The sequence below is a fragment of the Meles meles genome, chromosome 10 (assembly GCF_922984935.1).
Source record: "Meles meles chromosome 10, mMelMel3.1 paternal haplotype, whole genome shotgun sequence".
Lineage (NCBI taxonomy): Eukaryota > Metazoa > Chordata > Mammalia > Carnivora > Mustelidae > Meles > Meles meles.
In genome coordinates, this window is record NC_060075.1 from 33,749,824 (window position 1) to 33,765,352 (window position 15,529).

A 15,529-nucleotide genomic window follows, 5' to 3' on the forward strand; every position below is an offset into this window, starting at 1 on the left:
TGTCATAACTATGTACCCATTTGATAAACAGGTATTTTATCCAGATAAGGATAACTTTGTTAGGTACTAAGATTGAAAAGTCACAGCCCATATTCTCAAGTGGCTAATGAGGAAACCAGTGAAGATATTACCACACAATGTGGTAAGAAAGATGGTAGGAATAAGCAAAGGGTGCTACTGGGAGTACTCGGGAAAGGCAGCTTATCCAGAATGGAGGGCTAGGGGAAAACTAGAGAAGATTTCCTGGGGCCGGAAATGCCTGAGTAGAATTGTAAAGAATGGGGAGAAAAGTGTTAACCTGACAAAATGAATGTTTAAGGAAATTTGAGGCAGACTAAGTATCATGTGTTAAGGCAGAGTTATGAGAAATACTGATGGGTTCTGGGAACGAAAAGAAAGATAGGTTGACACATAACTGACAAATGCACACATTGCACTTAATATCCAAAATATATAAAGAACTCATGTAACTCAGTAGTGGCAAAAAAAGGAAAAAAAAAAAAAAACCAGGCAAAGAAACTGAATAGAAATTTTTCTAAAGAAAATATGAACATGAAAAGGTGTTTAAAATCACTAATTAGGGAACTGCAAATCAAAACCACTATGAGATCTCACCTCATACCTGTTAGAATGGGTATTATCAAAAAGACACAAGAGAACAAATGTTGGTGGGGATATTAAGGGAATCCTTGCACAGTGTGAGTGGGAATGCAAACTAGTACAGCCAGTAAACAGCATGGAGGTTCCTCAAGAAATTAAAAATAGAACTACCGTATGATCCAGCAATCTCACTTCTGGGTATTTATCCAAAGGGGAAGAAAAAGAGAAATAAACCATTATCTCTAGGAGATTATCTGTACTTCCATGTCAATTGCTGCACTATTCACGATAGCCAAGACATAGAAACAACCTAAATATCTATCAGTGGATGAATGGATCAAGAAGGTGAGGTGTTTATTTCTATTTAGACTAAAAAAGAAAAAAAAAGGTATCCTGTGATTTGCCACAATATAAATGAACCCAGAGGGCATTATGTTAAGTGAAATAAGCCAGACAGAGAAAGACAAATACTGCATGTTATCATTTTTATGTGGAATCTAAAAGAAAATGTAGTGCTCATAGAAAGAGACAGTAGAGAACTGGTTGCCGGGGCTGGAATTGCAGTGGGTGGGATTGGAGAGAGCAGCAAAAACAGGGAGACATTGGTAAAAGGGTAGAAACTTTCAGTTAAAAAAAGTCTGAGGATCTAATGCATAACATGGGACCATAGTTGAATACACTGTATTATATAAATGAAATTTGCAAAGGGAGTTTAGAATGATAGGCTGAGGACAGGGTGCCCCTGGCATGCCTGAGCTATCTCGTATTAGCTTACAGAGCCAATTGTGACTCTTTCTTTCTAATTCTTGTTCAGTGACTACCTTGATAGCTTGAAATGGCTTGGTGGGGTTGTTTACACCACAGAAATGGGCAAGCACTACAGATCAGGGGCTTCTACTCCCCTTCCCCGAGAGTTAGACATTTGCCAGCACACTAGTAGGCTTGAAGACCAGGAAATAGCCAAGGCCAAGGTAGGAAACTTCTTGAATACATACTAAAGAGTATGGATTTTACTCTGAAACCATTGGGGAGCACTCAAATTATTTTAAGGGACACAGTAACATAAATGGGTTTGCTTTCAAGAAAGATTACTTACTCCAGCAGCAGTCTGGAGACAAATAGATTGGTTGGGGAGGAGGATGGAGCCAGGGAGATCTACTTTTATCTTACTGTCATCATTTTCAACATACTAATAAAAGAAAATCTATCTGGAATGATAACATTCAATTTTCTGTTTCTCCTTTGTGTATCTGCAGAAGGGGAGAAGAAGTAAAGCTTTTTCAGCTTCATATTTACTATAAATGTGTCTAGGTTTTACTCTGAAGAAGGAATTAGAAGAAGTAGGCTGAATTAGATTGTACTAATGGAGAAGGCTGAAATAGGCTGAAAGATTCTTTGGAAATATTAAGTTCCTTGATTAAATAGGTGTTGTTATTTGCTCCCAAAACAGCAGCTGGAGAAGGTGCTTAGAAAGTCTTAAATAAGGCTGGTACACAGAATGAGAATGTCAACTTGGGTTAATGAATGAGAGAGGTTGTGTAAACTATTACTTAATCCCAGTTGAGGGTTTCCTGACCCACTGGGGAACTGGGCTGAGGTTGATAGATAAAAATAAGGTTAGAAGGAAATAGAGCATTAAACAAACAATAGTTCAGTTTAACTTGTAATTTAGCCAGAATTCAGAGTATAAAATAAGAACCCTGAAGTAGCAAGACAGAGAAAATGAAGCAGTGATAATATCATTATTAAAATAATTGTCCAGCCATTCACTGGAACAGAGATTTTATTATATTTCTACAGTGAAAATAGAAAATTTGACTATTTCTTAGCCGGTTTATGAATCCCCAGCATATAGAGTATTAAATAAGGCAGTGGAGAACCACATGGTCCTCTCAATTGATGCAGAAAAAGCATTTGACAAAATCCAGCATCCGTTCCTGATGAAAACGCTTCAAAGTATAGGGATAGAGGGAACATACCTGAACTTCATAAAATCTATCTATGAAAGACCCACAGCAAATATCATCCTCAATGGGAAAAAGCTTGCAGCCTTCCCGTTGAGATCAGGAACACGACAAGGATGCCCACTCTCACCACTCTAGTTCAACATAGTATTAGAAGTTCTAGCAACGGCAATCAGACAACAAAGAGAAACAAAAGGTATCCAAATTGGCAAGGAAGAAGTCAAACTCTCTCTCTTCGCAGATGACATGATTCTTTATATGGAAAACCCCAAAGACTCCACCCCCAAACTACTAGAACTCATACAGCAATTCAGTAACATGGCAGGATACAAAGTCAATGTACAGAAATCAGTGGCTTTCTTATACACTAACAATGAAAATACAGAAAGGGAAATTAGAGAATCGATTCCATTTACTATAGCACCAAGAACCATAAGATACCTGGGCATAAACCTAACCAAAGAAGTGAAGGACCTGTACTCGAGGAACTACAGAACACTCATGAAAGAAATTGAAGAAGACACAAAAAGATGGAAGACTGTTCCATGCTCTTGGATTGGAAGAATAAACATTGTTAAAATGTCTATACTGCCTAGAGCAATCTATACTTTTAATGCCATTCCGATCAAAATTCCACCTGTATTTTTCAAAGAGCTGGAGCAAATAATCCTAAAATTTGTATGGAGCCAGAAGAGACCCCGAATTGCTAAGGAAATGTTGAAAAACAAAAACAAAACTGGCGGCATCACGTTACCCGATTTCAAGCTTTACTACAAAGCTGTGATCACCAAGACAGCGTGGTACTGGCATAAAAACAGACACATAGACCAGTGGAATAGAGTGGAGAGCCCAGATATGGACCCTCAACTCTATGGTGAAATAATCTTCGACAAAACAGGAAAACATATTCAATGGAAAAAAGACAGTCTCTTCAATAAATGGTGCTGGGAAAACTGGACAGCGATATGTAGAAGAATGAAACTCGACCATTCTCTTACACCGTTCACAAAGATAAACTCGAAATGGATAAAAGACCTCAACGTGAGACAGGAATCTATCAGAATCCTAGAGGAGAACATAGGCAGTAACCTCTTCGATATCAGCCACAGCAACTTCTTTCAAGATATGTCTCCAAAGGCCAAGGAAACAAAAGCAAAAATGAACTTTTGGGACTTCATCAAGATCAAAAGCTTCTGCACAGCAAAGGAAACAGTCAACAAAACAAAAAGGCAACCCACGGAATGGGAGAAGATATTTGTAAATGACAGTACAGACAAAAGGTTGATATCCAGGATCTACAAAGAACTTCTCAAACTCAACACACACAAAACAGATAATCATATTAAAAAATGGGCAGAAGATATGAACAGACACTTCTCCAATGAAGACATACAAATGGCTATCAGACACATGTAAAAATGTTCATCATCACTAGCCATCAGGGAGATTCAAATTAAAACAACATTGAGATACCACCTAACACCAGTTAGAATGGCCAAAATTAGCAAGACAGGAAACAACGTGTGTTGGAGAGGATGTGGAGAAAGGGGAACCCTCTTACACTGTTGGTGGGAATGCAAGTTAGTGCAGCCACTTTGGAGAACAGTGTGGAGATTCCTGAAGAAATTAAAAATAGAGCTTCCCTATGACCCTGCAATTGCACTGCTGGGTATTTACCCCAAAGATACAGATGTAGTGAAAAGAAGGGCGATTTGTACCCCAATGTTTATTGCAGCAATGGCTACGGTCGCCAAACTGTGGAAAGAACCAAGATGCCCTTCAACGGATGAATGGATAAGGAAGATGTGGTCCATATACACAATGGAGTATTATGCCTCCATCAGAAAGGACGAATACCCAACTTTTGTAGCAACATGGACAGGACTGGAAGAAATTATGCTGAGCGAAATAAGTCAAGCAGAGAGAGTCAAGTATCATATGGTCTCACTTATTTGTGGAGCATAACAAATAACATGGAGGACATGGGGAGATGGAGAGGAGAGGGAGTTGAGGGAAACTGGAAGGGGAGATGAACCATAAGAGACTATGGACTCTGAAAAACAACCAGAGGGTTATGAAGGGGCGGCAGGAGGGGTGGGGTGGGAGGTTGAGGAACCAGGTGGTGGGTAATAGGGAGGGCACGTACTGCATGGAGCACTGGGTGTGATGCCAAAACAATGAACACTGTTATGCTGTAAATAAGCAAATAAAAATAAAAAAAAATAAAAAATAAAAAAAATAAAAAAATAAATAAGGCAGTGGGAATTATAACAGCTGGTTCTAAGGGCCCAGAGAATGTAGGAAAAGCTTTAATATCTAAAGCTCACACAAATACTAAATTAATATTTACTTGTGAAAATTTAGATGTTTACTTTTCAAATATTTCATAATCTCTCTTTTTTTTTTAGGAGTTCGTCTGCATTCAATTGGATTGTTATTATGAGGGTCATAAGATACTCAGTATCATATAGTTTATACCACAACTACCCTGGATCCTGAAAAATACAATTTATTCTTTTAAATAAAGAGCTTTCTTATTAGGTGTGATAAAATCCTGGTGTTTGTTTTTCTGTGATCTGTAATTGCATCACAAATGATGAACTTCAGATTTTCAATAGTGTCACCATACCATATACCCAGGATCACAAAAAGTACTGTTTGCTTAAAAATCTGAAATTAGTGCTTATGTTTTCTTAGCATTTGATTCTAAAAAAGTATCTAGCTAGAAAATACCATGATTTTCATCACAATTTACCACAATATATATATATTTTCAATCAGGAACATATTTTAGTCTTCTTTGTACATGTCCAAAACCTGACCCTACAAGGTTAATGCTACTATTATTAAACTACTGCTTACATATTACTCATTATTTTGCAAATACTGACTACTAGTTGCTCTCTCTTTTTTTTTTTTTTTTCTGATTACTATTCTTAATATTGGGCCAGTAACAGAATGGATCTTGTGTTTTGTCTATCCAATTCTACTTGGAATCAATATCTTTGTTATGAACCTTGAGAAATCAGAGTGTTTAGTTGAGAGTAAGGAACACTGCCCATTTTTTTTTCCGTATCAGGTCTAGAAAAACCCAACACAGTTGGTATTTTCAAATTAGAAATATTTCTCAATTACCCTTACTAATACATTTACTGGATCTTGTCTGCCACGATGTTGGAGCCACAAATAAGTTTACATTAATGAATTATCAGATATATCATAATGACTCATCAGATATATTCTATTATAAATTCCTCTTCTTTATTCATTTAATTCAGGTCCTTAAATATTGGGATCACCTAAGTTGACCTCATATTTGCCTTTATTACTGTACTTCAGAACATTTACACAGTCTTGGACCTTCTCATATAGTGGATATATGAAGAAAAATAATCTCACCTCCCTATTATCTTTCCTAAGGTTTTGTATAACTCCGCCACCCCCCGCCAACCTCAGACACACACTGTACTCTTATAAACAATCTCTTATATTTAAGATTTTGGTTACTTTACTGGAAAATAAATAGTCCTTTGCTATAATTATAGGCTTCAGGAAGGGGCAAGCCAATGACCTCCCTGACTTGCAGGCATAGGAATGAGCCCTGAGGATTAAATGCCCCCTATTCCCTCATCTTTTCCCATTGTAGACGCCACTTCTCTTTTGAACAAACAAAAGTGAACAAAGTGAGCAAGAAGAAGGTATTTCTTTCAATTCCTCACATGTATTTTTTGCACTTGCATTTCAAATCTTCATGGATTGTGGGGATGGCAAAAACAGTAACTTTTACAATCCAGTCATAAAAATACATTTGTAGATTTTATCAAGGGCCTTTATCCAAACCCTCAGAAATTTAGATGGTCTCTATTTACTATATAAATATATAGGTTTCTTTTGAAAGACAACATTTTTTTGGTCAAATAAAATCAACACTATTGTCTGTGGTGTGCAAGGCATACACTTAGGTACAAAGAAGCAGGACAAACCGCCTGCCCTCTAAGACCTTAAACTTATTTAGATGTTTGCATGATTAAGTATATATAAATGAACATGATTAAAATGAAAGAGAAAGGCAAAATATCTGCAGTTAGGGATGCATTAGAACAACATAAGGCAGCACTAACTAGAGGGCATGCCCCTGTACCTTCCTTCAGTAGACACTCATGACATCCTCGTGAGTCCCGGGAGCTCTTGCCTCTCACTTTGCCCTCTAGGCCACATGATTCACATGAGAAGGAAATAGTCTAAAATGAAGACAGCTGCGCAGAGGACGGGATATAGATGCAGAAAGAGAATATGATTTGGGGCCACTTCAGCATCAGCATCACGGTCCCTTGAATTCCATCAACTTTTATAATTCTGATAGTTTCAAAGGAGCTTATTTTGTGCTTTTTTTTTTTTTGAATTATGATTCACTTTGTCATAGGACATACTGGTAATAGGACAATCCCTCCATCTCCAGGAAATGCAGGTCCTTCTGATGCATAGGTTCACCAGTGTTGGCTACAGGAGAAAGATGAGAGGCATAAGAAAGAAACAACAAGGACAGATACAAGACATCTCTATGTTTCAAAGCTGATTTAAGTGATAGGCTGGGAGAGGCAGTAAGTGCTCCTACATTATGCCCTTAGCTTCTAGAAATCTACACATTATCTTCCTCATACTAAGAATTACTTAATGAAAAGGAACTTAATTCACTTAGAAATCAAAGAAAAGACAAACTTTGAATACATTAACGACTTTAAAAAAAACCAAACTGTTAAAAAAGCTAAAATCTCTGGGATAGTTCTAGCTCTTGTGATACGTTTTTCTAAGTGTAAAATAATATGCACTCATGTTCAGAATTAGCTGGCTAAATGCAGCACCACGTAGTTAAGTCCTAAAGTTTATTAAATAGGTAATAACTATTAGTTTATTAAATAATGGCTATGTAGTTGCCTATGTACTAAGGACAGACAGCTTTTTCTAAAAGTTTGGGCTTTATGTAAAAGTTAACTTTTGGCCTATGTACAAGTTAACTGTCACCTTCTCAGGGTGGCCTTTTGTGACTACGCTATCAAATTAACATATTCCTCCTTATTTGCATTCACAGGCATCCCTTTCCCTCACACTGTATTTCGTGAACTATCATGATGTATTTACTGGTGTGACTGAGTTTTTATTGTCATCTCTTCCCCTGTGTGTTCACTTCAAGAAAAGAACCATGCCTAGGTCATTCACCACTGTAATACCTGAAAGGTTAGGGACTCTTAACCAAGAAACCTATTCTATTCAATTTCTTCTTGAATCTTGGTTATATGAACAACTCCATTCCTCCGTCTTTTGCTGAAAACAACGATCACAAGTTTTTGGTCATTTTATGCACTAAATAAAATGACTAGGCTTCCAGAACTTGGCTTAAACTAATAAGATGAAAGAACGAGCGTGTCATGTAATTAGCTTAAAATAAATGGAAAATATTGCACATTTTACTGTCAAGATAATTTTCAGATATATTAGTTTTTGCTATTGACTATCACTGCATTAGTGCTTGTATCTGCTTAGTGCATTAGCACTAAATACTATTGATTCACTCAGCTCACAGACCAATTTAATCTTTGCATATGTCCCATTTGAGCACCACCTCACCTAAGTTCAGTTACTAAGAGTGGCTGCTAGCTGCTAGCGTTAATCAGATTTTGAATTTAAAACGCCATTAGAAAATTTAATATCATACAAATTTACACTTTTTAGGTACATGGACATAAATTCTAGCAAATCATGAATAATCCATATATTTTGAGATGACAACTAAGCAAACTTAATTTTCACAAAATCAGCTTCAGAAAAGATTGCTTTCCAAATCAAAACTGACCTTAATTCACCCCTTTTACCTAGAGCATGATTTGAAATGTCACCTACCATTTTAATGTCCTCTGATTGATGAACATTTTGGTGATTTACCCATATAAGACAACTGAGGTCAGACTTCAGTCTGAATTCACAGTTTTTATTTTTTGTTTTATAGTTATTATTCATAAGGCATTTCCCCTTTTTGTGAGCATCAAGAATGTGAAAAGAGCCTTTATTTTATATCAGTCTGCATTTACAAGACATTTTTCTGTCCTCTTGTTGAAAAACTAGAGAATATTTTTGAAATACAGAGGGTAGACGCACTTCATCTGCTCTACGTTAGCCTAGGTCTGGGTGAAGTGCAGTAAACCTCTTCCCCAAGGCTTTTAAGATAGGAAGTCAACCCTGCTCAGAGAGTAATTCATATGCAAATGAACTAGCCCAGAACTTTTTAGTTAGAAAACATACATAATTAGGAGACTGAAATGTATCCAGGATCTTAGAATCACTTACCACATTCACCATTATTAAAAACAAAACAAGACAAAACAAAACAACAACAAAACACCAAGGCAGTTTTAATAACTTCAAGAGTAGCTGAGCCCTTGGTTTCATTCCCCTGATAAATGAACCTTTTTACAGCCCTCCCTTGGCGTCTGGAGATATGACATACAACACATATCTGGGCCTTGAGTCATTCTGGACTCCATGTGCCCACTGATTTAGTATCTGTGCCAATCCATGAATAAGCAACAGCAAAAATTCCTCGCGGGTATTCTATCCAAATTTTAACAGATCCTCCTTTTTCTTATTACAGGAGATAAGAATGCGGGGTGGGATGACCACTGATAAGACAGAAATCTGAAGTAAGAGTGTAACATCCAAAATTTGATATATTATTCTGAGTAAAAAAATCCATTATTACTTAAGAAGGTTAACAGTCTTATCAAAATGCAGGATCGCACATGCTTTTGTTTCTAACCATGTAGAACTATGACAATGAAAATATCATGTATTACAGCTGTCTTCCAAGTACTGTTAACACCAGCTTTTCAAAAGCCAACTTTAAACATTTTTGCATGAACTCTTGTTTGCTACATTAATTTTACCAAGTGAATCTCCATGTAGAAACCAACTACTTATGTAAAATAACATTATACCACCTGCTTCAAAAGACAGTAAGAAGAATGAATAATTAATTTAGAATGCATTCATCACATTATGAAAAAATGTAATCCACAGGTAAAGCCTACCTATATTTTTGGTGACAGTTTAAGCAATAACAGTATTTCTTTGCTGTTAGCTTATAAAAATGTCAGGCCTTTACTATTTATTCTTTCCTGGGGTGAACCTGTGAATAAGCTACCAAATCATTTAAAGAAGGATTAGCAGGAGGAAGAGAAAGAGTAGAAGACATACATTAGGGGCTCACTCTGTAACACATTTTCAATACTCTCTGGGTGTGCCCAACAATCTCAGAGAGCATTACAAAATTCTGGAAAGAAAATCATTCAAAATTCTTTTTAATAAAATAATGCAGTATGCTACTTTTCATGGGACAGTAGCATGTAATTCTAATAAGTAAGTTAGGGATCAGTGACTCCCTGAGCCTGGGAAAGTGAAGAAGAGTTTATAGGAGGAGAGGAATCAAGTGTCAAATTAACAAATTTCTACTTAGGGTTTTTTTTTTTTTTTAAAGTATATTGAATCCCTATACCTCCAGGATTTTCTTTCTTTCAAAATTTTGCTTTGGTAGCTATTGCATTTGGCATAAGGCCAAGGTATCTAGTGTTTAGAATGAAGAATCCTCAATAACATTTTTCCTATAGGATAACATTCTCTTGTTTCCCAGTAGAGGAAATAAAAAAACCCTGAAGTTTGACTTCACATTTTTCATCCCTAATACAAAAATACTCTCTTGAGAGTGCTAGATTGTTTAAATAAGACATGCCAAACCAGTATAATTACATGGATGTTATTTGTAACACTGACTCCACATTCCCTTTTCAAATGGTGCGGTGTGTGGGAGATTACAGATATATGGCCTATAAAGAGTTATAAATCTTTGTTTATATTATTAAATATTATGAGACATGCCCTGAGGATGACAGATCAATAATGGTCCTTGTGGTTTCCTGATGGAAGGCTGCAATTATTTTCTTCCATTACAACTTAAATGTAACCCAATTTTACTCATCTATCATCTTTATAATAGAAATACAGAAACATCACGGTATGTTTATTTTTCTGCCTATTCCTATTATTCCTTGTTTGCATCTTGTTTTGATTTTGTTTTCATTCAAAATTGTTCTAGTCACTTTGCTTTCTTCCTCTGATGGCTCTGAGCTGTGACCCTTTAACTTTGGCACTCCTTGAAACGGAGATGGAAAATTACTACTTTAAGTTTCCTTTATTTTGGGAAGTGGTTGGCTACTCTTTGAATTTGAGTATAAATGATATTCAAAAACAAAGAAGCTTGATACAAACAACCTGTGAGTCTGACTTTTTCTTAAACTGCATTATCTGCAAATTCTTGAACGCACAGTATAATTTAAGTTACGGAAGCACAGTATGTTTCAGTGCTATGGGTAATTAGAATTGAAGGTTGGGGAAAGAAGCATATCTTACACCTTCCAGCTTGACTAGGGTACAATCCTGTTTCAGTTCTCTTTCTCTCCAGCCCAAATCACCACCACTGCCTACCTCTTTCTCTCTCTCCCCCTCTTTTTTTTTTTTTAAACTATTAAGTTTTAAGAAGGACTTACACAAATTAAGTATAGTGGAAGTGGGTCATTCCTAATAGGTAGGAACGTAAGACCTTCATGAGCCATAGAACAAGAATGTGCTCCTTCCAGAAAATTCAATAATCTAAATTTGTCTTTCTTTACATAAGTATTCCTTATAATAATAGTTGCTATTTATTATACGCCAAGGACTAAGTTAGGGTCTTTTGTAAACATTATTGCATTTGTTCTCCCAATGGCCCTGCATGGAGGGAAAATGTGTTCAGAGAGTTTAAACAATGCTCTTGTGACCAGAAGGCTATAAAATGGTGGAGTATACATCTGAACCCAGATCTCTTTGCGCTCAGTCTCGTTCCTTTAGGCTGTGTAGTATCCCAAAGAGCTAAATTTATGGTCACCTTATTGTGCTAGGTACTTTATATATATTACCCCCAAGTTTTACAAAACCCTAAGAAGTGGGTTTTGTTCTGTGCATGTTACGAATGAGGAGATTGAGACTCTAAGCAGTCAAGTCATGCAGCAGAAGTCACACAGCTGGTATGTAATAAGCTGGAACTTGCATCTAGGTGCACCTGGCACCAAACTGCCTGTTTCTCCCCTTCAACTGATCAATCATTGGTCATTAAGATGTTGGTGAAAATATTTTTTACTTCAAGTCTACTCTAATTTTTTAAAATTCTTTCCAATGCTTACATATAGAGCAAAACTTTGATATTGGAAGCGCAAGAAAAAGTGTAATATGATTAATTATATTTTCTGGTTAGATGAGAGATATTTCAATAAACCTTTTCCAAGTTTCAACTCTGATTGAAAATCTTTCCAAAATGTATTAATCCACTTCTCTTATTAAGTATAATTTAGGGAAAAAGGACCTTTACTGACCTAGGGATTACAATTTTTTTTTTTTTAGTCAATATTGATCTCATTTGTGGGAAACTGGGCAAAGGTGTACTGATTCTATTTTTTACCTAGAATAACTGTCATGTTAGTAAATCCCTTATATGTATGAAACTGTTGGAGAGTCCCATCAATGTGCTTAAAATGAAATGAATTTTAAAACTGTCTATCCCCAAAGAGAAAGTGAGGGATTTTTCCCCCCCCAAGTTTGGGGATTTAAAAAAGTCTCCTTATTATGGGATAGTTTCTCACCTATTTTATTTTGAATAGCTGTTTTGAATGTGCTGTTTAGGGAATACACATTAGACTAAAACAACTTCTCTTAAGAATTATTTTCAAAAGCAACATAGAAAATGGTTATATTGTGAAGACCATGAATTTATTTTTATTGAACTGATACAATCAACTCTATTATCACATGAATGGGTACCTGAGGCTTAGGATAAGTTTCCAGAAACATCATATGCAGAATCAAAGAGTTCTGAAGCACACATAACTTAGATATGAAGATGATATGGTCTGGAAACTATCAAATGACTCAGAAGAGGGTTTTAGAGATGTCATCAATATGAGAAGCTGTATATGAAGAGTCTACATAGACGGATTTCATCAAATGTGAGAGTGGGAAACCCAACCAAATATGTGATCTGAAGTAAGTAAATTGGGCCTAAATACTGGCTTGACCCCTAGAATTTAAAAGACCCCCCCTTTTTTTTGGCACTCTCTCTGTCTGATCCTGTGACAAAAACCCTCTGTACATGGTAGAAGCTTGGACAGGGCCAGAAAATCCCTGCCATGGCTTTGCTTACACACTGAGGACCAGGCAGAAGCCTCAGCGGAAAATTACTGCTGCAGCTTTCCTTCTCTACAGAGCACACAATAGCCTCTCCATAAAGATCTGCTGGATTAGAGATGTTAATAACAAAACTACAATATATGTGCTTATTCACCAAACTTTATGCCAAAACAAAAGCTCTGTTCCAAGAAATTGTCAAAAGTGTCACCTGATATCTTCCCAAATAAAGTTGCCAAGACAAAACGGAGTCGTCTTATTGTATAGTCTTTCCAAACAGGTTTGATTTTGTAAATCATTCTGTTTTGTGTGAGTAATGGCTCTCTTGGTGCTTTCATTTCAAGATGAAGCTAGGAAATGAGTGTATGCTGATTATTGGAACAATTTAGGTCTTTTTGTGAACTGGTATATGAAAACTGAGAATGTGGGCAGTCTCATTCTCAGAAGAATTTCGATCGTTAGTAACTAGAGAAGATAAACAGGCAAATAAGTAGAAGAGGTTTGAAGGTATTTGTTTTTACGGAATTTGGCCAGTGCAAAACTTGGCTTCCCTTATAAGAAGGCTATGTTGGCAAGCTCCATCTTGTTTTCCACAGGAATTTTTGCGATGGAAATGATAATGGTTTCAGGTGCAGTTGGTGCATTTTTGGGTATTTTTCCTGGGTGATAAAACTGACCCGAATTTCATCAGATAATCCTGCCTTTTTGTTTCTCTTGGAACACTAAAAGAGTAAAAGGGGTAGAAAAGATAAAATGTATTTTGACAATTTCTAGAATTGATAAATACTTTTACATCAGAGGGTTGAAATGTACAAAATAATGAAACAGGATACTAATATACCCTCATACGGTAAAGTCTCTTTTTAATTTTTAACAGAACAGGATTTAAATAGCAAAGTCATGAGCTTTCTTAGAGGCCCTGGAGGAACTCCTAATAGAATCTTTTTAAACTCGTGTTTCTGATGCAATTTATTGGATACAAAAAACTGCTTTCTCTGGAATGCTATTAATATTCATTTTTTCCATAATTACAGGTTTCTGAAAGTCTTTATTTCTTCTCATTCTTTTGTATTTTCTATTGAAGAAAAGGGGCAGCCACATGAGGAATCCTGTGGCTGCTTACAGAGTTTGCAACATATATGACATGAATGCGAGGAAGAAGTAAGTCTTAATTGGGACTTATGCATGTATATTATTTTTTATTCCTAGACTTCAGAGGGGGAAGGAGGGAAGTTATGTTTTTAGTTCACTAAAACATGAATTCATTTTCTCAGAAGTATTTTTTTAGCTTTATAAAAAGTAATTTGGGAGATGCCTGGGTGGCTCAGTTGGTTAAGCATCCAACTCTTGATTTAAGCCCAGGTCATTATCTCAGCATCCTGAGACTGAGACTTGTGACCGGCTCTGCACTCAGAGAGGAGTCTGCTTGAGATTCTCTCTCTCCCTGTGCCCCTCCCCCTACTCACATGAGCACTCTTTCTCAAATTAAAATAAATAAACAAATAAATAAATAAAATCTTAAGCAAATGTTATTTGGAGTTTCCATTTGGGGTAGTATCGCAGATATTTTAGCAAGAGTGAACCAAATGTTTCTGGATTCATATGTCGTTGGTACCCTTTAGCATATTATATACTTTTTTTTCATCAAAGATATGTTTAATGTCCTTTTGCTTACAATTATAACCGTTATTACAGAGACTAAAGACTGCTAAAGTAGTGAGATGTGGATTTCCAAAGTCAAACCAACTTAGAAAAGCTGTATTATTTGTTTATCCAGTTAGGATCACTAGTGGTTGTTACGTTAGGTGGTGTAGCCAGGTTCACATGTTTGAATGTGGGTCCAAACCAAGGGAGCCCAAGGCTGCAGAGAACTCCTGATCTGGTGCTCTTCCTCTAGCGCCAAGTGATCTGATGGCTAGTAGGATAAATCGATCCTCTGGGTATAGCTGATAGCTTTTACTGTATCTAAATCAAAGCAACAAAGAATGTCCCTGACATTTCATGTGAAAATACCCTTTCATATAGGTATAAACAAGTATTGATCAAAATACTTGTATTTATAAATATCAAATACCAACCAGGTAAAAAGTACCTAACTAGAAGGTGGTAGACACATGTCTATTCATGTAGAAAGTCCATCATGTAGAAAATACAAGGAAGGATTTGGGAATATAAACTTCCTCTCTAGTTTTCTAAGTTATTCAGAGAAGTGTACTAGTTCATTTAAAAATATTTTATTTACCAACATTTTAGAAGAAATTTTTTGTTTTTACTTTAATTGTCTTTATATAATGCCCAGAATATAAACTATGCACTTGTATATCAGTGAGTGAATGGGGCTTCATAAAGAAAAAGCCTTCAAAACCCACAAATTAACTTGAGCTTCTCATTTTAAATGCTGTAAAGACTGCACGGGGATCTTAATAATTGTGTTTTACAGGAACTGCTGTTGTGTTAAGCTTTGTGTAAATCTGACCAGAACTATTAAAGCTTATATGAAAAATAAAGTTAATAAAGTGTTTATAAACATGTAAAGCCAAACTGTAAAATATTTCTTCTTTTATTTTTTTTTAAAGATTTTATTTATTTATTTGACAGACAGAGATCATAAGTAGGCAGAAAGGCAGGCAGAGAGAGAGGAGGAAACAGGCTCCCTGCTGAGCAGAGAGCCCCATGTGGCGCTGGATCCCAGGACCCTGGGA

General features: G+C 36.2%; 1 protein-coding gene across 3 annotated transcripts in view; it reads right to left on the reverse strand.

Moving 5' to 3' along the window:
• MET (MET proto-oncogene, receptor tyrosine kinase) overlaps window positions 1-15,529 on the reverse strand; it is a 118,023-nt gene that overhangs the window by 71,554 nt on the left and 30,940 nt on the right. The window lies entirely within an intron of this gene.